This window comes from Carya illinoinensis, chromosome 1, assembly GCF_018687715.1.
Source record: "Carya illinoinensis cultivar Pawnee chromosome 1, C.illinoinensisPawnee_v1, whole genome shotgun sequence".
In the NCBI taxonomy this organism is placed as follows: Eukaryota; Viridiplantae; Streptophyta; class Magnoliopsida; order Fagales; family Juglandaceae; genus Carya; species Carya illinoinensis.
Genome location: NC_056752.1, coordinates 43,377,744 through 43,400,708, shown reverse-complemented (window position 1 = coordinate 43,400,708; position 22,965 = coordinate 43,377,744). Strand labels below are relative to the sequence as shown.

At 39.4% G+C, this 22,965-nt stretch overlaps 1 long non-coding RNA gene across 2 annotated transcripts; it reads left to right on the top strand.

The window, feature by feature from the left end:
* Positions 1 to 575: 575 nt before the first annotated feature.
* LOC122276114 lies at positions 576 to 4,257 on the top strand. 2 transcript variants are annotated; one of them, XR_006228755.1, is made up of 4 exons: positions 576 to 842; positions 1,467 to 1,639; positions 1,829 to 1,900; positions 2,609 to 4,257. It is a non-coding gene; the product is annotated as an uncharacterized LOC122276114 (long non-coding RNA). The 2 variants fall into 2 exon arrangements; XR_006228754.1 differs by having other exon boundaries at positions 578 to 842; positions 1,829 to 4,257.
* The last annotated feature ends 18,708 nt before the right edge of the window (positions 4,258 to 22,965 follow it).

The window sequence follows — 22,965 nt, the reverse complement described above, 5'->3', positions numbered from 1 at the left end:
TCCATCGAGGGATGAATAGAGGTCACTTGAGTTGTAACCACCTTGCTTGCTTGAGTTGTCTTGAACTCTTCTAGGGATTGGGATGCCTGTCTCAATACCAGGTTTGGGTGTAAAAATGACCCCTCAAACAGAAGCTTGTTCCTTCTTAACCCTATGCTCCTAGCAATGACTGAGAACAGTTCAAGTAATTCCCTATCACACAGCACAGTGAGATGTTCATACAGCTCTTTAAAGCTGACTTCCCTCAGGGTGCTTTTTTTAAAAAAAATATGACCTTGACTCCAAACATCCATGGCAGAATTGTAAACATAAAAAATTCATTTTAAAACTGTTACTTAATTACTAAATAAAAAATAAAAATAAATAAATAAAAGATTTCGGAAGAGGATTTCGAATTCCATGTAAGACTAGAGTTTTCTTTTTGTAAAATATTGAAAAGTACCTCTGAGACTAAGGGCTATTGACTTAAAAAGCAACTCTATATTTTAAAAAAAATCAGATGTGATTCAACTTTTAGATGGCAGATACTGTAAATACTTAAAATAAACTACCCATTCTAATAAGCTATGACGGACGGCTCCTTATTTTGCAAAGAAACGGAGGTCTGGAGGAACAAAGAAACCTAGAGAAAGATAGAGCTTTGAGAGAAAACTGTGAGAGGGAGAGATAAAAGCCGTCAAACCGAAAACGGTGGAGGGAGAGGGAAGATTTTGGCATGGGCTTACCGAAAATCTGTGGGTTCGTCAGGGTTGGGCTGGTCGGCACTTTCTGGCACCGTGGGTGGTGCTCTGACGTCCTGGTGGTCGTCGACGGTGGCTGGGCAAAATACGAGGCCTATGCGAGTGAGTTCTTCTCCAGATAGTTTTGTGTTTATTTTCTGAAGGGTCTCGGTGGTTTTATAGGCAAGGAGAAAGAAGGATATGTGAGTGATTTGGAGATTGGATAAAATTTGGAGTTGGGAGTTGGTTTCGATTTAGGGGTCTTATTCCAACCGGAAATCCCACAGGGGAACAGTCGGGATAGGGGAAGAAACCCAATTAAAAACAAACACCATCTTAAAACCTATATCAAATTAATAATAATAATAATAATAATATAAAATCACTCTTTTGAAGTCTGGATGTTAAATGAAGTTAACGAGCGAGCTGCGGGAATAGAAGTATACAACGAAAAGGGAAAATTAGCAACTTTGGGGTTGGGGTGGGGGAGGTTGAAGTCTTACTTCAACTACTGGTACTGTTGTTACAATAGATATAACATCTATTATAGTTGATAATTAATTAGATATTGGTAATCATGTTTTCATGGTTAGATTCAACTGTTTCTACTACAGAATTAGTACTTAACTATAAGGGATTGGCAAATTACTAGATTCATTCTGTTTGCGATCAGACCTAATCACAAAATGTTGTTGATCAATATAAAGTTATAAATCCTATTACCTATAAAAAATATGCATGATGCAGGGTTTCTATTGAGTCCTACTACAGTGTGAAAGAGTCATAGCTGTGACATCTTGTGTGACCTTGGCAGCAGGATTGGCTGCAAGACAGCCATTCCCATGGTTGCATTCCAAATTTGTTTACAGGTCTGGTTAACATCATCACTTCTTGCTGATGGTTTGGCTGTTTCTGGACAGGTAGGATTGCTCTTCTATCCTTTTTTTTTTCTTTTCAACTAGCTACTAATTCTTCATGTTTAATCTCAGTACCATTTCATGGTAATTCTGCATGCATGCTTTAATGAAGATGGTGTATGTCCGTGTTTGTAGGTCTTGTGTCCAAGAAAATCAAATACTAATGTGAACTTCACTTTCTCTGTTGTTTAGGCAATCCTAGCTTATGCTTTTACTGAGAAGGACCATAAAAAGGCAATTACAACTGCTATCCTGGCAGCATAGGTAATTACAATTGCGTCTTCTTATTATTCTTCCTCTGATGACAGGGTATATTAATACTGCAAAACTATACCTCCCTTTTTTAAATGAATGGCATTTCAAATATGGACTTGTTCGGCATATATGGATCATTGGAATGATATATGCATATTAGCACCCCGATGTAATCTCTTGAATGTTTGATCATATGTTAGGTTTTGCTTTCTTGATCATGTGTTGTATCATGAGAGACATAAAAAGATAGGTGCCCACTGTTCCAACTTTAGTCGATGCTTAAATTAAACTTCTACATCTTTGCTTTTTTATTTCATAGAAGCTGCCAAATCCTGAAGTTTTTGGCTTGTGTGTTAAGATATTGTTGCCACCACAGTTTCCTTGGCTTAATTCTCATGCTTACGTTGCGGCTGTTATATTGCCTTCCAATTTGTATATTCAGATTCTATGTTTTTTAGAAGAAAATGCATCTCATTAGAAGACAATGCTCTACGACAAAGAGTTCAACATAAGTACATAATATTCTCTAGGACAAGTTCAGTTATTTGTAACAATTAGCAACTGCATAATGCTTATATAATACCTTTATAACGTTAGTTTTCCACTTTTCCCATTCAAGTTCAGTTATTTCCCATTGAAGTTTTGTTTTTACTTTTCAGTTTTTTTGATGGTGAGAATTTCATGATCCATTTTATGACATTTTATTTGGTTATGTAGGTACAAAGTGCTGTCTATGGCAAAGGCACAATAGGAGTTTTTTTTTTTTTTTTGATAAGTATTAAGATATTTTATTGATGAAAGGATAGACATAGTCCAGGTACACTGGAAGTATACATGTGAATACACCTATTTAGGAACTAGTAACTGATTCAAGGAAATCATGGAAGCTGAGACTATTCAACTCTAAAGCTATGGCCCACATAAATAAAGTCTTCCAAAAAAACCTCCTAAACTCTTCTAGAGAGCGTTCCTAATCCTCAAAAAGTCTATCGTTTCTTTCACTCCAAATACACCAAAGAATACAAAGATGAGTCATCTTCCATACGGCCGCAATCTGTGATGTCCCCGTGATTCCTCTCTAGCTTGCTAATAGTTCTACCACCCTTCCCGGCATGACCCATGCTATACCCATTCTGCCGAAGAAATAATTTCATGTTTCCTGAGCAAACTCACAATGTAAAAGTAGATGATCCGTGGATTCACCATTATTTCTGCACATACAACACCATTCTGTTATGATAAGGCCTCGTCTTCTTAGGTTGTCCATAGTAAGAATCTTCTCTGATGCTGCTGTCCATACAAAGAATGCAACCTTGGTGGGTGCTTTGCTCCTCCAAATGTTCTTGCAAGGAAAATTATTGTGTCTTTGATGCATAGTAATTGTGTCATAAAAGGAGCACACAGAAAAATCTCATTTCCTAGAAGGTCTCCATACCATCTTATCTTCATTTATGGCATCAATAACAGTGTTATACAGCAGGCTGAGAAACTCTACCAGCCAAGTCACTTCCCAATCATGTGCATCCCGAGTAAGACTTATGTTCCACTCGTGTCATTGATTATTACCCACAAATCAGCCACCATAGCTTCTTTATCCCGAGCAATTATGAAAATGGTAGGATAAGCATCCTTTAAGACGGTGTCTCCCATCCACACATCATGCCAAAAGTTGACCCTACTGCCATCCCCCACACATAGTCTAGTATTCCTAGCAAAGAAACACCAACCTTTTCTTATGTACTTCCATAAGCCCACCCCATATGCCCCCTTCCCTTCCCTAGAACACCAACCCCCCCATGTACTTCCATACTTCATGTTGATCACCCCTCTTTATAAAGCTCCACTCTCCTTATTATAATGCCACAACCATTTTCCTAGTAATACCTCGTTAAATGCCCTCACATTACGGATCCCCAAGCCTCCATTTTTCAAAGGAGTACACCTTATTCCACTCCACTAGGTGAAATTTGAGCTCCTCACCTAAACCGCTTCACAAAAAGTCACATTGAAGTTTTTCTATTCTCGTTGCAATGTTGGCGGGAAGAGGGAATAGAGACAAGTAGTATGTAGGAAGGTTGGATAAAGTGCTCTTAATAAGAGTGATCCGCTTCCCTTTAGTTAAATACAACATTTTCCACCCGGCCAATCTATTATCTAATTTCTCCACCACCTCCTCCCAAATGCACCTCACCATTAATGCATAGTATTCTGTAGTTAGTGCTTTGAACTTGTTACTGTTATTTTTTATTTAAATACAACTACTATTATTCGTATTATTTGTTATTTCAGTTTATAGGACAAATCCGAGAACATGCCACTTATAATGGTATATTATGTTATATCATTATCTATTTTCAGTTTTGGTTCACACTGTGTAGGGTGGATGCTCCACATCATTGAGAGTATTTTCAAAAGCTAAATGTTGGTACACAAAAGATGTAAGAGATTTGTACATATTGTCTTGTCATTTTTGTCACTTTATTTTATGATGGTGATCTTTTTCCAATACTTGTGTATTTGTTAATAGGAACTTAGTAAACAAAATGGAAACTTTAGGGGTCTTAGCAGATTCATCTACTAGCTTACAGATGCACAATAAGAGACCTGAGGAAACTTATGCAGTACTTTCATCTTCTAGAAGAAGAAAGTTTAGGGGTGATTCTCGCATATGTGGGGGCGGGGGCGGGGTCACCCTTTCTCCGCACCCCACATCCTGGCCCCAGGAGGCGAGGCCGGGGGCAGACATCCCATCCGCCTCACACCTCTAGGATTTTAATACAACATTGGGTCTAAAAAATATTTTTGAGTCCCAAATTTTTATGTACTTATTTTTATATATAACAATAATTTTAAAATTGATAATATAAAACTATGTTATTAGATTTTTAAACTATATAAAAAAATGTTGTTAGGTTTTTAAATTTTGTTAAACTTGTTCACAAGAGCGTTAGACTTATGAGCAAGAGTGTGCAATGAATTGGCACAGGAGGCCAACTATATTTGAGTCCCATATTGCTCAAGACAGACTCTGGCATTGGAATCCTATATATGGTCGGCCTCATGCCAATTTTGCACACTCTTGCTCACAAGTCTAATATTCTTGTAAATAAGTCTTAACAAATTGTAATATTTACAATTTGTAAACCATAAATATATATTTATTTATATATTAAATTAAAAAATATTAGTGAGGGTAGGGCGGGGGAAATGTGGGGCGAGGTTGGGCCCTGCCCGCCCTCACTAGGGAGCTAGATGCGGTGCACTTAGCCGATGGGGGTCCGCTCTGCCTATTCGGAGGTGGGGGCGGGTTAGTGGGGTACGAAGCCCCTTTATCCACCCCTAAGAAAGTTGTTATCTGACGAGTTCAAAAAGGTTATAATAGACGGGAAGGATAAGGCCGTATGTAAACATTGTAATATGGGATTTGTAGGGTCCAGCAAAAGTGGGACCACATACTTGAAGAATCACTTGTCAAGATATCCAGTTACTAAAGATGTAGAAACACAAAAAAATTAATGAGTACTCGTCTTGAAACAGCTAGTATTAATGGAGATTTTGTGTCTGATGATGAAATGAGTTGCTTAGATGTGACAAGAATGATAATTAAGCATAGATATCAATTGGATATGGTTAAACATGAGTTTTCCAAACTTTTGTGAAGAATTTATAGCCTAAGTTTAAACTTTATTCCTTAAAGGCTTACATTCTTTATGTCTACAAAAAAGAGAAGGAGAAACTGTACAAATATCTGGGTACGCTTTATTGTCATTTCAATTTAATAATTTAGTTTTGGACATGCCATAGTAAGAAGAATGTGTATTGTTGTTTCACCCTACAATTTCCTGAAGATGGTCTGATATTGAAGAAGAAGATTTTTGCCTTGAGAAAAGTAGATCAATACAATGATATTGCAGTGGGAAAGTAACAAGTTTACTTCGAGAGTGTAACATTGATAAGAAATTATGTTCTGGTGATAATCAGAATGATCAACCTTTTGCAAGGCAAGAATCTTCTTCTTCAATGTCAAACCATCTTCAAGAAATTGTACGGCGAAACAACAATACACATTCTTCATACGATGGCATGCCCAAAACTGTATTATTAAGCTGAAATGACAAGAAAGCGTACCAAGATACTCGTGGAGTTTCAACTTCTCTTCTTGGTAAACATGAAGAATGTCAGCCTTTAAAGTGTCTTGTGAAGGAAGTGTGAACCTAGGTTGTAAATTCTTCACAAAAGTTTGAAAAGACTTGTGTTCAACCATATCCAATGGACATCTCTTGATAATCATTCTTGCCAAATCCAAGCGACTCATTTCATTATCAAACAAAAAATCCCCTCCAATGCCGGCTGTTTCAGGACGAATATTCATCTCTTTTTTGTGTGTTTCTACATTTTTCATAGCTGGACATTTTAACAAGTGATTCTTCAGTTGTGAAGTCTCTTTTTTGCTGGACCTTACCAATTTTCTATTACAATATTTACACACGGCCTTGATCTCCCCGTCTATTTCGACCTTGTTGAAATCGTTCCAGACCTTAGATACCGACATTCTTTGTTTTAGAGAAGACCCAAAAGTTTCCTCGCATCTCTAATCTTGCATTTGTACCCTAGAAGATATTGAAGCTGCTAAGACCTCAGCGTCCATTTTGTATTCTAAATTCCTATTAGCAAAAGTACACCCAAGTAGTAATGGAAAATGACCGTCATACGTTTTGCAGTACCGTATAATCCTGTAACTGAGTATATATGGTTATGGAATTCTTAGAATAAATGATAAATATAGGGGCAGTACCGTCATTCGGGCTAGCTTGGAAGATGGTCGTGCCCCTAAAATAAACTACAATACATTATTTTATTTTCTTAAATTAATGAACTAAAATCCTACAAAACAAACAAAAAAACTTACAACTTGAATTTTGCGCTTGCAAGTTCTTCTACCTCTGAGATAATTTTATAGATATGACCACTTGTGTATTAACATGTACAGTGTTTAAATATATTTTACAACTTAATATGAAATAAACTTTAACATCATAAGTATAATGGAATAAGAAAATGATAGTATAACTATTAAATATTCTCATCAAATATACCCATTCATATATTTTTTATTTTAACGGTTAAGAAAATGACTATTAGTGAATTAATATTTTTTATTTTTTATTTTCTTAATAGTTAAGGATGTTTAAAAAATAATTAAAGAAAAATAAAAAACTCATTATTGAATATATCATTATTGAAAAAATAAAAAGAAATTCATGCTGGTTGCCTAGATCGAAGATTGAAATACAGAACTGGAAACGTACGCCAAAATATTTTAGCAAACAAACTAACAGATCAAATTACACAAATACATACCTGAAACACACGGCAAGAAGAAAGCCTAAGAAGTAGGAAGATGACTTGGAGAGTTTGCTTCGGTCTCTGTACTTTATAGAAAGAGAAATATATCCAGCTAGCTAGCTGATTTGCCTCTGCCTCTGCTTCTGCTTCCGCTTGGAAATAAGATGAGCAACTTAGATATATTGCAGGCAAGAAGGTAATAGATATTATTGAAAAAAAAAAAAAAATTCATGCTGGTTGCCTAGCTGGAAGATTGAAATACAGAACCGGAAACGTACGCCAAAATATTTGAACAAACAAACTAATAGATCACATTACACAAATACATACCTGAAACTCACGGCAAGAAGAAAGCCTAAGAACTAGGAAGATGATTTGGAGAGTTTGCTCAGATCTCTGAACTTGATAGAAAGAATAAATAACAAAAAAAATAGAAAATTTGGTAGTTGCTATATATATATTATATATGCTATACCCAATTCCCTTTTAGACCCGATCCGACACAAACCTGGCTGCCAACCCACACGGAAATGATTCGACCCGACCCGAATGTCTTCGGATCGGGCGGGAGCGATCTTTGTTGCTCACCTGTATTACTCATCAAAGTCTGCAATTTTTTTTTTTCGATAAGTTCATCACAATCTGCAACTTATTTAGGGAATTGATTGCTGCTAGCTTCCTTCCCACGACGAAATCAGAGAGAGAGAGAGAGCGTGACAGAGAGTAAGTTCTAGAGAGAGAGAGAGAGAGAGAGAGAGAGATGAAGATCACGGCGTTGTTGGTGCTAAAGTGCAGCCCGGTCATACTTGCGAACGCAACGAACGTTAGCTACTTCGGGACTTCCAAAGGTTCAGAGTCAAGGAGTTCATCGTTTTTGTCGCTCGCACAGTCGCCAAGTGCACCCCACCGTCCCAGGTAGGATCATTCATTCCTCTTCAAAAAAAAGAAGGCAATTCCAGGCTCAAAAAAAGAAGGCAAAAAAATATTTGAAGGAAAATCCCCTCTTCAAAGGTTTTACTCGTACTGGTCCTAGGAAGATGTATATATGCCCGAAGTGTAAACAAATATTTCTTGCCATATTTAGTAGCGTATGCCATATGCTCAGATCCACTTCAAAAGACACCTCTACAAATCAACAAGGAAAAAGGTACGAGATTCTTTAAACCAAGGCGAAAAGATGGTCAACAACTGCGTTGATTGGAAATAAAATTACCAAACAGATGAATAATACAGACATTTATGCTGTTTTTATGGGAAGCATGTGTTTGGGGATGAGAATCAAGGAGAAGATGAAATCAAAATAGCCCAAAATCAGAGGCCGATTAAGAGACGATTTTTACTGCATCCAAACATGTGCCTTGCCTTGCATGATCGATTTGTGTTCATGCGGCATGCTTGCCCTTTTTCAGATCTGGGTTTGTGAAAAAGGAAATGAAATATCACTGGCTTGTAGATTCTTGTGCATCTTGTTGATGGTGACGAGCACATCCTAGCTCAACCGATCGAGCTCCTTGTAAACGTCGAGAAAAACAGAGAGTAAAAGATCAAGCTCCTTGTTCAAAATGATTTCCTCAGGTGATCGGTTTCGACCGATATTGAGGGTAGTAAACCTGTTATTAGCTTTGAACCGATGGACCCGAGTTTAGTCGGATGGGTCCATATCGGACCGTTCGGATTGATCGAGTCAGGCCATTTTATGCACAGGCCTACGTTATACTACTATCTCACAAACTAAAACGTGGCACATTTATCATCATTAATTTAAAATTATTAAATCAATAATTTTAATTTTCATAATAATGAAAATATTTACCTCACCAATTTTAATGTAATTCTTATTAATAAGGACTTATAATTTGTATTCAATCACAATGCAAAATAATAAGGATATAACCTCAAAGTTCTAATCCTCTAATCCGTTAGAATTTTTATTTTATTTGAATTGCTTTCAATTTCTGTATATATTTACAATCAGATGGCACTTGTTATGAAAAATTATGATTGTTGGGACCGAAAGAATTACTCTGTTTCTTATTGGATGGTGCATTGGCTGCAGAGGGGGCAAATGAAAATGTTTATTATATAATTAAAATATTATTTTTTAATATTATTATTATTTTAAAATTTAAAAAAATTAAATTATTTATTATATTTTATTTAAAAATTTAAAGAATTTATAATGATGAGATGAAATATTTTTACTATTTAAATGAAGTCTAAGTTTCCTTTTATTTTTGTTTTTACATTTTCTGTAACGAAGATATCGTATACTCTTTTTAAAAAAATTCTCAATTTATTATTTAAAAGATAATTTTTTTCATAGAAATTCTAAATTTATCTATTTTTACGTAAACTTATATACTCTTCTATTATAAATATTCTTTCTTAGCGGTCTATGCATGTGAAATGCAGAGCGTGTGAAAGCAAGCGCGTTTATACATGATCCGAAACCTGAGACATGCGGCGGATCGGATATCCAAAGATTTTATGTACAGTATAGTCTGAGCAGTCATATAGTCGGATCTCGATTATCATAGTATTTGCTCAACAGTCGGTACATATGAGATACAGATCCGAAAAGCAAACCACCGATCCGATAACTTTTTGGCACTTACCAATTCAACTAACCCAACGTCTTCCAAAGTCCACACGAACTATAGGCCCCATGGTCGAATCAGGGGTGCTACCGTTCGGGCCAAGGGCTATTGGCATGAGATCAGCTCCGACTCATTCTAGTACTGATTATGATGACCAACTGACTCAATCTAATGACTAAAAGTTATCCCAATATCAAAATAGCAATAATTAGCTTGTGGCTAGCAGACCAATTATCTCAATCTCATGCATGGCTTTTCTAGGAATGTTACTTCAAACTCTTGCACTTTAAAATGAATCGTCAAAATTGTTAGTAACGAATCAGATTGATTTACATGTGTTATTATTTTGACAATCATGAACAGCCCTCGCAAGAGAGAGAGAGAGAGAGAGAGAGAGAGAGAGAGAGAAATAGCATCAAACCGTAAGGTCATTGACAATTTGATATGAAGCTTGATATCACGATAACAAGCAATCATTGATGAAAATGACATCAAACTTGGCAATTGTTTAATGAAAGAATTTACATACAATTTTTACAATTATTTTACAACTCATATTTTAAATAAAGGGAATATTATTTATAAAGGAAAAAAAAATCTTACAACTCTATTTTACAAGACCCTGGAAGGTTAAAATAGTACACCTGACAGCCCAACTCCAAGTTATGATGGACCAAGGTCGTGAGCTAAAAGCCCATGAAAGCCTAGTGTTCTGTCATCTAAGATAGTAGATAAACCCTACCATGGCAATCCTATAACTCCTGTCATTTAGGGGTAATATATGGTCATAAGCATCACAAGAGATAGATATTGCCCGAACATGATACAACTACAGTAGTGATCCAATTCAGCCCGATGCCTGTATATATACAGATACCAGGTAAACCTAAAGACACTTTTTTTTTAATATATTCTAATAATTATGTGATTCTTGACTGACTTAAGCATCGGAGCAGTGCAGGCATACAACACTGTCATCCCTTGTTGCTTTGTAGGGGAACGAGTACATCTGGTAGTCGAACACGTCCTTTATAGTGGCGCCATTTGTGGGATCCTTTTTATCTCTGATTTCATTTTCTCATTGGAGATCAACGTGGTTCTCACATTCAGATTGTGACACGTTCCCTAGCAAATTGTGACACAAGAACCTTACCGACCACCATGGAAGCACGACTAGCAGCAACGGAATAAAAGTTGAAAATGGCATTGGACGCCGTGGAGATTTTAAAGAAATATAATGAAGAGTTAAGACAAAAGAATGTGGAGCTTAATGACACGGTTGCACCTAGTCACAGTGAGTAAGGTGAGGGGGAAGTGCATTATAATGAAGGATTGAACCAGGAAGAGGTCGAGAAAAAGAAGATACATGACAAATTATGGAGCTGGGCGCGGAAATATGAAGAAATGGCAAAGAAAATAGAGGATATTATTCAGTAGAAAGTCTATTAAACCAGACTGATTTGCCTATAGTGAGAAGATTATGACCATGTCGCTTCCCCCAAAATTCAAAGTACCACATATGGATCAGATGTACGATGGGTCTAAGGACTCTATAGACCATTTGGAAAATTTCAAAGCACACATCATGCTTCACGGCTTCTCCAGAGAAATTGCCTGTTGAGCTTTTCCTTTGACCTTGAAAGGAACAACGAGAGGATGGTTTGGAACCTTTAAGCAAAGGTCGATAAGCAACCTTGAAGAGTTGGCCAAACGTTTCTAACGCAATTCATGCCTAGTAGGAGCTGCCGGCGCGCAACCGCATACCCCCTAATAGTCAAACAAAGAGAAGATGAGAACCCGAAGGCATACCTTACTCGTTTCAACAAGGAGAGGCTAACAACCGACGATTAAGATGAAAAAATAACCTTCACCGTCCTTTTAGGTGGAATATGGCTACGTAGTCTTTTCATGGCCGAGTTAGCCAGAAGAATCCACCCACCCTAAGAGAGTTCATGGATAAGGCAGACTACTTTGTCAATGCGGAGGATGCGCTGTAAGCCTTTGTGGATCCAAGAAATGGGAAAAACAAGGCAGAATGAAAGAATAGTCACGTCGACAAGAAACCTACTTTGGGTCATTCAGATAAGATAAAGGAAAGACGGCTAGAGCGTAATCACGAATTGATGCAAAACTACTTAAATGTGAAAGAAAACGAGGAGTCTAGCAATGCCAAGCCAAAATGAGCGCCTGGTATTGCAAGTATCATCAAGAAAGTTCACACTAGACCGAGGATTGCACAACTATGAAAAAGAGTGTAACTGAATTGGCAAGAATGGGAGAGTTAGTGAGAATCGTTGCAGAATGCTCAAAACTTAAGTGGCATCATGAGCCAGGGCGCGATCCCTGATGGAGCAATAGTCCCAATAGAAGGCGGCAAACTGATGACAATGCTCGGGAGAACGATAAAGACAGAGCAACCCCGAAAAATGATAGCACGAGGGTTCGCTAGGGTCAACGTATCCTCATACAACCAAAAGGCGCATGCGCGAAGGACGAGATACGAGGAAGTGTATGTGGCTGACAAGGCCCACAAGCATCAAAGGTTTGACACTCAGACAAACATATCCTTTGGGAAGGAGGATCAAGAAAGGGTTTTGTATCCACACAACGATGCCTTAGTAGTCACTCTCTTAGTGTCTAATACACAACTAGGTGGATATTGGTTGACAATAGCAGTTCAACAAATATATTATTTTGGGAGGCCTTCATCAAAATGGGTATTAGCACCAAAGAACTTAGACCCTCCTCGACACCACTAAAGGGTTTCTCTGGGGATACGATGTAACCAATAGGCACGATTACCCTCCCATTAATCGTTGGATTAGGGGTCCGCACGACGACCACCATGACCAGTTTCTTGGTCGTAAAAGCCCCATCCTCCTACAGCGCCATACTAGGGCGGCCAACTCTCAACAACCTGAAGGCAGTTATGTCTACCTACCATCTGAAGATGAAATTTCTGACCAATGATGGAATAGGCGAGGCACGGGGTGAATAAGTCCTGGCATGAGAATGTTATGTACAAGAGTTAAGGAGTAATAGGAATGAGGTATGCGTTGTTGCAAGCAAAGATAAGGGCGTCACCCAGGAGATTCTAGCACCAACCTTACCATCACCCTTGGCGGTTTGTCTGGAAAAAGGCATAGACGTCAGAGATGAGCAATACTTGCTGCAGGCCGAAGCCAACGAACCACTAGAAATAGTGACACTATATCTCGATCGCCCTAATGCCACCACGCGTATCGGGACCCACGTTCCCCCAAAGGATGGAGAAGCTCTAAAGCAACTGCTGATAGAGCACAGCGATGTGTTCGCTTGGAACCATGAGGAGATGCCCAGGATAGACAACAATGTTATCGAGCACCATCTGTGCATAGACCCTTCGCACAAGACAGTATTCCATGAAAAAGGTTGTTCAACGCAGAAAAGTACGTCGCCTTGCTAACGAGGTAGAACGTCTGCTCGTCGCGGGATTCATCAAAGAAGCCCATTAACTAGAATGGTTATCCAACGTTGTCTTTGTGAAGAAAGCAAATGGGAATTAGACAATGTGTGTAGACTTCACCGACTTAAACAAGGCCTGCCCAAAAGACAGTTTTCCTTTACTGCGATTTGATGTTATTGTAGACACTACCGTAGGACATAAGATGTTGAGTTTTATGGATGCCTACTCGGGCTACAATTAGATCCGAATGCATCTAGCGGACGAAGATAAGACGTCATTCATTATGGATCGAGGATTAAATTGTTACTAGGTAATGCCTTTCGGTCTGAAGAATGCCGGGACGACCTACCAGAGGCTAGTCAACCGGATGTTTAAAGATCAGATTGTGAAGTCAATTGAAGTATATGTAGACGACTTACTAGTAAAAAGTAAGGAACCCGCCCAACACCTTGTCGGCCTAAATGAGGCATTCACGATCCTACGCCAGTATAGGATGAAGTTAAACCCAGCAAAATATGCATTCGAGGTCGGTTCAGGGAGAATTTTGGGTTTCATTGTCTCAGAGAGAGGAATTGAGGCTTCCCTAGAAAAGATTGAGGCTATCCTAAACATGAAGCCACCAAGGAGCCTGAACGACACTCAACACCTGGCAGGAAAGGTAGCCTCCCTGAATAGGTTTGTGTCCAGGTCAACAGACAAGTGCCTGCCTCTCTTTTGGGTACTATGTAAAGTACACCCCTGGAACAAAGAGTGCGACAAGGCTTTCTAGAAGCTGAAACAACATTTGGTGAGCCCACCTTTTTTTAAGCAACCAGAAAAGGGCGACATACTCTATGCTTATTTGGCAGTGTCCCCATCGTCTCAGCTATCCTAGTGAAAGAACAAGGGTCCGCCCAACTTCCTGTATACTATGTGAACTGAGTTCTAAGGGGCGCGGAGGTGAGGTACCCACGAATAGAGATGCTAGCATTTGCTTTGGTAACAACGGTCAGGAGGCTTCACCCATATTTTCAACGGTGAGGGTACTTATAGAAAGCCTGTTGGCAAAAATATTGCAATGACTAGACAGTTCGGGAAGGTTGGTAGGGTGGTCGATTGAGTTAAGCAAGTTTGACATAGAATATCAACCAAGAAAAGCAGTGAAAGGACAAGCATTGACAAACTTTGTGGCAGAACTTTCAGACTTCCCCCCATAGGTTGTGGTCGCCCCAATAGGAAAACCATGGATCCTTTTCATAGATGGGTCCTCTTGTCGGGTTGGCGGAGGAATATGCATATATTTGGTTAGCCCTGACGGCCAAGAACGCCATTATAAGGCAACCTTAACTTTCAAAACAACCAACGACGAGGCAGAGTATGAGGCATTAGTGGCAGGGCTTTTGATAGCCACAACATTGGGTGTTACCGAGGTGGATGTGAAGTCAGATTCCCAAGTGATGGTCAACGGATTATTGGGCTTGTACGCCACGAAGGACGAGAAACTAAAGAAGTATTTACCATGAGTTTGGGAGGTGCATGATCGGTTCTTATATTTCAATATATCCTAGATCCCTCGAGAGGATAACATAGTAGCGGACAAGCTAGCATGCACAACATCAGGCATGGAGGATGCTCCACTCCCATGGCAAGTTGAAAAGCAGGTTATCGAAGTACCAGCCATCGGGACAGAAGTAGGCGTGATAGGCTCATGTGTCCCTGAATGGGCCAACGGGGTAATCAAATACCTCGACAAAGGCAAACTCCCTGAAGATAAGGAAGAGGCGAGAAGGATAAGAAGAAGGGCGGCAAGGTTCATGCGTATTGACGAGATTCTCTACAAGAGAGGCTTTACAACCCTATTAATTCGATGTATCTCTCCACAAAAGGCACAGTATGTCCTAATTGAGATTCATGAAGGGATATGTGGAAATCATTCCGGGGTGAAAGCCCTACCTAGGAAGGCGGTAAGAGCTGGATACTAATGGCCGACTACTCTAAGAGATGCGAGGGAGTTTACCAAAAAGTGCATCAAATGCCAAGCGTACGTGCCAGTGACACACTCCCCCTAGAAGAACTGACCCCTTGGCCATTCGCCCAGTAGGGAGTATATCTGGTAGGCCCCCTCCCACTTGGAAAATGAGGCGTAAAATTCATGATTGTCACAGTAGACTACTTCACCTAGTGAGCAGAGGCTGAACCTTTGGTGACGATAACTAGCAAGGCGGTGATTAGGTTCTTGTGGAAGAACGTGATCTGCTAGTACAAGATTTTGATTGAGCTTTAATATTGTGATTATTTTGCACTTAAATTTGAGTCAATTACATTTTTCTTAGTAGTAATTAAATGAGTTAGGCCTTGATAAATCAATTCTAACTCAATTGATAACAAAATAGTTTTATGATCTTTAATCTCCAATTTATTACATGAAATTGAGGAAGTCCATTTATTGTGATGCAGGTGGGCTATGAGTGGGCCACACGTGACATTTTAATGTCCTGCATCTTGATTTCACAGGAATTCAGTCCAACCATGCGTTATGTTACAGAAAGCCATGCAGCCTTTGCACCATTGCACCACACGACCATTTTGCCAAGTTTCATTAAATCAATCCACACCGAGACTTGACTTTTCAATGGGACCATGCAAAGCAACAATAGGTGAAGAACGAACACATTTGGACAACAGGATTATCTCACTGGAGAAAAAGTCATGCACACAGGAACAGTTTTGAAGAAAATGCAAGACACTGACCCATTTCTCGTTCAGTGGTTTTCACACGTTACGGAAAGCGACTAACCACACAGAAGCTTAGATTAATTCACTCCCCTGCACTTTCAATCTCACATTTTAGAAATTAAACTCAAGCACCCAGACTTCACTTTAAAGAAAATAGAAAACATCTCACACAGTTCCCTGCACCACACGTAAACAAATTCTAGTTCATAGAAGCAATAGACGATTTCTTCTTGGTTCTGAACGTGGACCCCACACGCAAGTGTTGGCCTGGGGCATTTCAGTTTCCACATTGTAGCAGGAGGAAAAGTATGGGAATTTCTTTTCACTTTTGATCCTTGGATGCTACTCAAAGCTGCTATGCGCCTCTACACCTCACAGAAAGCACACTTCATGCCTGCTCCATTTTGGGACTTATTGTCTATGTGCATAGAAAAGTAAATTTTTTTGTTACCTAGAAGGTGGGAGAAAATGCAAGAGAGGGAGTTCTCATTCAATGGTTTTTGCTAGAGAGTTCAACCAACTCCCAAGACCCATTTTTCCTTCATTTTGGTTTTTACATTTCTTTTCTTGAATCCAACACTTTTGTCTGGATTCAAGCTCTTATTTACATTGCACTTACATTTAAATTGTTCTCCTTTAGTTTGTTTTCATTTCAGCAAAATACTGCCAGTAGTTACTTGTGTTTGGATCCATTTTCAGTGGTTTCCGATTTTTCCCTCAGTGACATTTGGATTTATTTTCATGCTTTGTTGGATTGCTTAGCTTACGTTGAGTTGTTTTGGGTTGTTTGGATTATATTCATTGGATTTGAATGATTCTATGTAGTGTAAATCTTTTTTTGGGTTAGATCAAACTCTTAGGAATGGAAAATATTGGATTTCGAAATTGCACACATGGTATTTGATAAAATGCCCCTTAGAACGTAAGTTTCGCAATGTTCCATTTATTTCTTGGGAACTTTGGATTAGATGACGTTGATAAATGTGGTTTAGCTTCTTAAGCGAGGATAACCATAATTTATTCAATGCACATTCATGAATCCACTAAATGAACAGGAGTGATTAAAGTAGTGTCAAGGTGCATTGGAGCAAAAATTCTTATATGCTAGATAAATATTTCCTATTCCTTACTCGTGTTTAACACATTATTTTCTTTATTTTTCTTGCATATCCTTTAGCATCCATTCATCATCTCATACAAAAGGAAACAACAGCATTTTTAACAATGTCTAAAAAGAATCGATTTTCATTGTGAATATCATTGCAGATAGCCTTAGGTAATAATTTTCTTTTAATTTCAGTAGTGAAAGAATTTGAAATCTAAACTAATCATTCATTGAGGAAATGATTTAGGGACTTCCCTATTAGTACTTGACAACTCTTATACTGAGGAGTAACTTTTAAAATACTTTTTAAAGCGAGTCAAATTCCACATAAAATAGTCTCAGACAATGGGTGCCAATTTGACTTAGACCATTACAGAGATTGGTATGCAGAACAAAAGATACAAGTTAAGTACTCCTCCCTGTGGCATCCACAAGTGAATAGGCAAACAGAGACAACAAACAAGGTGTTACTCTCAATTTTGAAAAAAAAGTTTGCAGAAAAGAAAGGAGAATAGGCAGAGGCGCTATCGGAAGTATTGTGGGCCTATAGAACCTCATTAAAAACCCCAATGGAGGAATCTCCATTCACACTGGCGTATAGATGTGAGTTCATACCCCTAGTAGAAGTAGGGTTGCCAAGCTTTCAAACCCTCCACTTCTCAACACCTCAAAACAACAAAGCGATGGAAGGGTACCTCGACCTTTTACAAAAAGCCATGAAACAATCCATTATAGTTGAAATAATTGTCCTCAAAGATTACAAAAATCCCTACTACAAAATTACAAGGAGGATGGTAAAGGTGATTAGTACAAGATAGATTCAAGCTGCATCATCGCTAGTGGGTGGGGCAAGAGAAGGAATGTCCTTGTAGGTGTCTGGCATCTCAGTCCGACCAAATGAATCAGCACGTTGACTCAAGGGTACGTCAGGCGTGAGTACGTTTAGATCCAACTGTGCAAAGTTGGTATTAGGATTGTCCTTTGAGTGGGACCTACACCTCAAAATGCCAGTACCATAGCCATATGCAAATGCACGGTTTCTGGTCGTGGGAACCAAGGCCAGTTGGGTGCGTAGGCTAGTGATTTCCTCCTGGGCAATGGTCAATTCATCTTTCTTCTCAGTCAAACTCTAGTCCTTAGCCAGAAAGGCCAATTGCAGCTTGCTCTTCATCAAGATCTTTTCAGCTCTCTTTGTATTGATCATGCTATTGCTGTAGCTCTACTAAGGCCCCTTGAGCTTTGGAAAGATCAAGGGCAGATAGGAGCTCTTTTTCCATGGCGACCACCAACTCTTGCCCAAGCCCATGATTGCAGTCTTGAGCTTGGGCCAATTCTGATGAATAGAGTTTAACTCTCTCGTAAGGGCAAGAAGGCCAACTTTAAGGCGACCTCGCTCGGACTCAAAGTCCCTGTGAGCATAAGGAAAGCTCAGCCCTAGTGGAATCCCTCTCTGACTCTAGAAGGCATGATGAGAAGTCATCTCTAGCCTTCTCTCACAAGCACGACGCAGTTCGTCATTAAGGTCAAAGACTTCGCTTTCAAGAATCTTCAGATCACCAAACAAGGAATCGGAGTAACCCTCAGCTTGCTCCAATAAAATTTCTAGTTCCTTCTTCTTCTCGGATAGCACCTCCAACTCCGCCCTCTCCACCTTCCACCTCTTGAAGGCAGTTTTGGAAACATTAGCATCTTTCTTGGACCTTCTCCTCCAACTGAGCCCAGTTTGCCAGGATCTAGGCTGCCAAGTCATTAATTTCCTGCCAAGAAGCCCAACATCCAGTTTAGAATGATCAACAAATAAACAAGTAAAAGAATGAAGAGAGAAAGGCAATGCGTGTACCTCAGAAAGCAAGGTGTTCAGCTGCTTGACCATCTTGACGGTAGCTTCGCCTTGGGCATTGGTTGAGGAAGAAGACAAGCCACCGTGGTTTCCCCTGGGATCACTAACACTACCAAGCGGAAGCCCCCGAAGCAATTCAACAACTGAGTCTGCCCCTCCTTCAAGGGGGCTGTCAAAGTCTCCTATCGGGCACACATAACTGGCGTATGCCAAGTTCGCATCAACCAAGTGGGCGCCATCACCCACCAGAGTGCCTAGAAGAGAACCCCCCTCCAAGAATGATGAGTCGATCTACCCGCCAGAAGAAGACAAGTAAGGAGAAGGGATAGAAAGACACTCACCCCTCAAAGTAAGAGGTTTGAAGTAGAAAACCACTTGCTTCGACCTCTACTTGTCTTTCTTCACTCGCAAGGGCCCCACCATCAGTCTCATCGCTCTGGCTTCCCTCACCTTTCAAAAGTGCAACCCCTTGAGTCATGTCAGGGGCGTTAATCCCCTTTTTGGCCAAGACAGTCTCTGCCCTATCATCCTACCCACCAACACTAGGCCGACGGGCAAGATTATCCATATCATCAGCTTGGGTCTCCATGCCCACAGCAGAATCCAATTTGAGGATGGCCGCAATATTCGCACTCAGCACGCCGCCCCCCACCACATTTTCAAAAACAGGAAACTTGAAAGTGCAATGCATCCTGGCATAAGCGTCCCTTCAAGAATCTTCAACTAAAAAGTGGCGGCCAAATCTGCAAGGACCAAATGAGCCAAACCCTCAGAGGCTTAGAGAGGTTGCACACACAAATAAAAAATCAGGGGCGGCAGGAGAGATAGTAGTCTAGGGAGTAGATACTTGGAAAAGGTCGCCAGTCAGAGGCGTTAAGGTTCTTCTCTGTTTAGAGGCAGGGGAAGAGACATCCTATGAATTGGACCTCTTATTCTCCCATTTGTCCTTCTTCTCTTTCTTCTCCATGTTTTCTCTTCTTTCCTTCTTCGAATTCTTCTCTTCCCTTTCCTTCCTTTCTCTCTTCTCTATCTTTGCTTTCTTTTCCTAACTATATTGATTTACCTTATGGCCCATCTTTGGGGATTTCTTTGGTGGAGAGGGTGGAGCCACGACTAATGTTAGGAACAGACGTCCCTGGACATGGGAACAATTTAGGGACATCAAGAAACGATCTATATGGGCAGGCATCAACATGAAGTCAATCCAAAGACTGTCAGGGTGAGCCTCAACCCAACAACGAACCGTCTTATTCAGAGTCAACTCCTGATCGGACAGGGGTTCCATCCCTACCCACAAGCCTTTCTCCTCAGGGATTATACCCCAATTTTCCCTAATTGGAAAATCCCATTGAGGAATCTTAGAGGTGGGAAATTCTCATCCCGTACTAGAAATAAAGAAAAATTTCTACATCCAGTTCTTCACGTTAGAGTGGTGAGTTTCAAATCAAGCCAGTGTTTGCCTATAATTTTTCTTACAAAAATTGAGATTGTTACCTTCAGATGGTTGCAAGTGATAAAAATATAAAAACTCTCGAGTGGTTAGGTCAGGGTAAAATTCCCTAATCGGCTCTAATGCCATATGAAACACAATGCATGCATAGAGATAGGCCCTCTGGGCGAATGGGTGAAGCTGAGCACAAGCAAGGCGAAGGAGATCCAGAATATCGTGAAGGGGGCAACAGAAAGGAAGCCTTAACCCATGGACCAATGAAGAAATAGTCACAATAACGTTACCGGCAAAGCCTTTGTCATTTACGCATCCACAGTGAGGAACCTCTAACAGAGCTGTGTCTGGAATATGGTATTTTTCCTACAATGGCCTCATGTCCCGATCCTTGAGGCTTGAACGCCACCCAAACCCCTCGTTGGTTGGGACATCCAGTACGTGGGAGGGTTGCACATCCGAAATGTAGGCAGAAATGTTGTAGCCATATTCAACCATGGGTAATGGAAGGAGAAAGTATTAACTAGGCAAAGAAGAAAGCAGCAAGAAAGCACAGGGAAACACGAGTAGAAAGGAGTCGAAGAGAGGGAGGAGAAATAGGCCAGAAAGCAGTACACAAATCAAGTCAGGGATATGAAGGGCTAGTTGCATTAAGCATCATGATCTGATAGTAGAGAGCGGTGAAATGGGAACAATTGCACACAAATCAGTAACCGCCACCACATCATAGATCAATCACTAACCATCTTTTAATTTTCAAAAGGATAAAGTTTGCGGGATAAACTATTTGATGGGCCAATTGGGTAGCCCAACAGGTTGAGGAGAATAACAAGTCTCATCTACTCCAACGCAAAGAATAGCGAGTTGATTGGAAAGCCCAGGCTCAGTCTAAGTCGTAATCTCGATAAAGGGCTAGTGGGGTATTTAAAACTCTGTAGCCCAGACAAAGTCATTCGTAGTGTGAACAATAAATTCTCACTTTGGGTCAAGACGCCGCAGTTGCAAAGAGGGTTTCATTAAAATAAGAATTTTTCATGCCCGGGGGAGAAGGGAATTAGCAAGATAATTGGAGGGTCAAAATAGTACACCCGACGGCCCAACTCCAAGTTATGATGGACCAGGCCTAGGTCATGAGCTAAACAACCGTGAAAGCCTAGTGTTCCGTCATCTAATATAGCATATAAACACTACCATGGCGATCCTGTCACTCCTATCATTTAGAGTAATCTAAGGTGATAAGCATCACAAGAGATAAGTATCACACGAACTTGATACAACTATAGTAGTGATCCAATTTAGCCTGATGCCTGTATATATACAAATACCAAGTAATCCTAAAGACACCTTTTTTTGATATCTTCTAATAATTATATGTCATTCTTGGTTGACTTAAGCATCAAAGCAGTGGTAGGCATACATCACTGTCATCCCTTGTTGCTTTGTAGGGGAACGAGTACGTCTGGTGGTGGGACACATCCTTTACAGACCCCTCTCTATTATTTACGATAAAGTTATAAATAATTACAAAAATAGTTATATTTTTATCATATTATTCTAGCTGTGATCAATTGATTATTGAAGGAGAGATTATTTTGTTAAATATACAAAAGAATTGCAAATCCATTGATTAAAACAGGGGATCATGATCGACTGAAAAAGAGGCGTGATTCATGTAAGAGCACTAGTAGTGGGCTCAACATTCTTTAGCTAAAATTTAGCTAGAGAATTCACTTTTACAAATTTTAGCTAGCCACTTTTTACAACACCAAATAATAGGCTCAATAAATCTTTCACTATTTTATTAAAATATTGATTTTGAACTTTTTGTATATTTTAATTATAATTATAATTTCTCCAACAGCTATATTTTTAACATCTATATTTCTCCAACGGATATTTTTTTTAATGGCTAAATTTTTCCAACGGCTATATTTTTTAACGGTTATATTTTGTAACGGTTATAATTCTCCAACAGCTATATTTTTCCAACGGCTATATTTTTTAACGGTGATATTTTTTAACGGCTATAATTCTCCAACGGTTATATACTTTCACCATAAAACATAACATTTCCTCAACAATTTCATTCACTTCAACTCAAGTATCTTTTTGAAACATTTTCTTCTCATTCTCTCTCAATGGATCGTTCGCTTTTTCACAAAATAACACTTATTGATTCAGATTCTGACAAAGAATTTGAGATAGCAAGGCAACTTGCTTTAGAAGAAGAAGGATCAAGTTCACGTGGTTCTTCTAAAAATTCACGTAGATTCATAAGACGCGATCGATTGCAAGCCCACCAAAATCTATTTCGCGACTATTTTGCTGATCCTCCAATTTATCCTCACAAATATTTTCGAAGGAGGTTTCGGATGAGTCATCCTCTATTTCTTCGTATCCAAGCTGCAGTAGAAGCCCATGAACCTTATTTTGTCCAAAGACGAGATAATTCTGGAAGGCTTGGTTTTTCTTCCCTTCAAAAAATAACAGTTGCTCTAAGGATGCTTACATATGGTATCACGGCTGATTTTATAGATGAATATTTGAAGATTTGAGAGACTACTGCATTAAGAAGCCTAAAG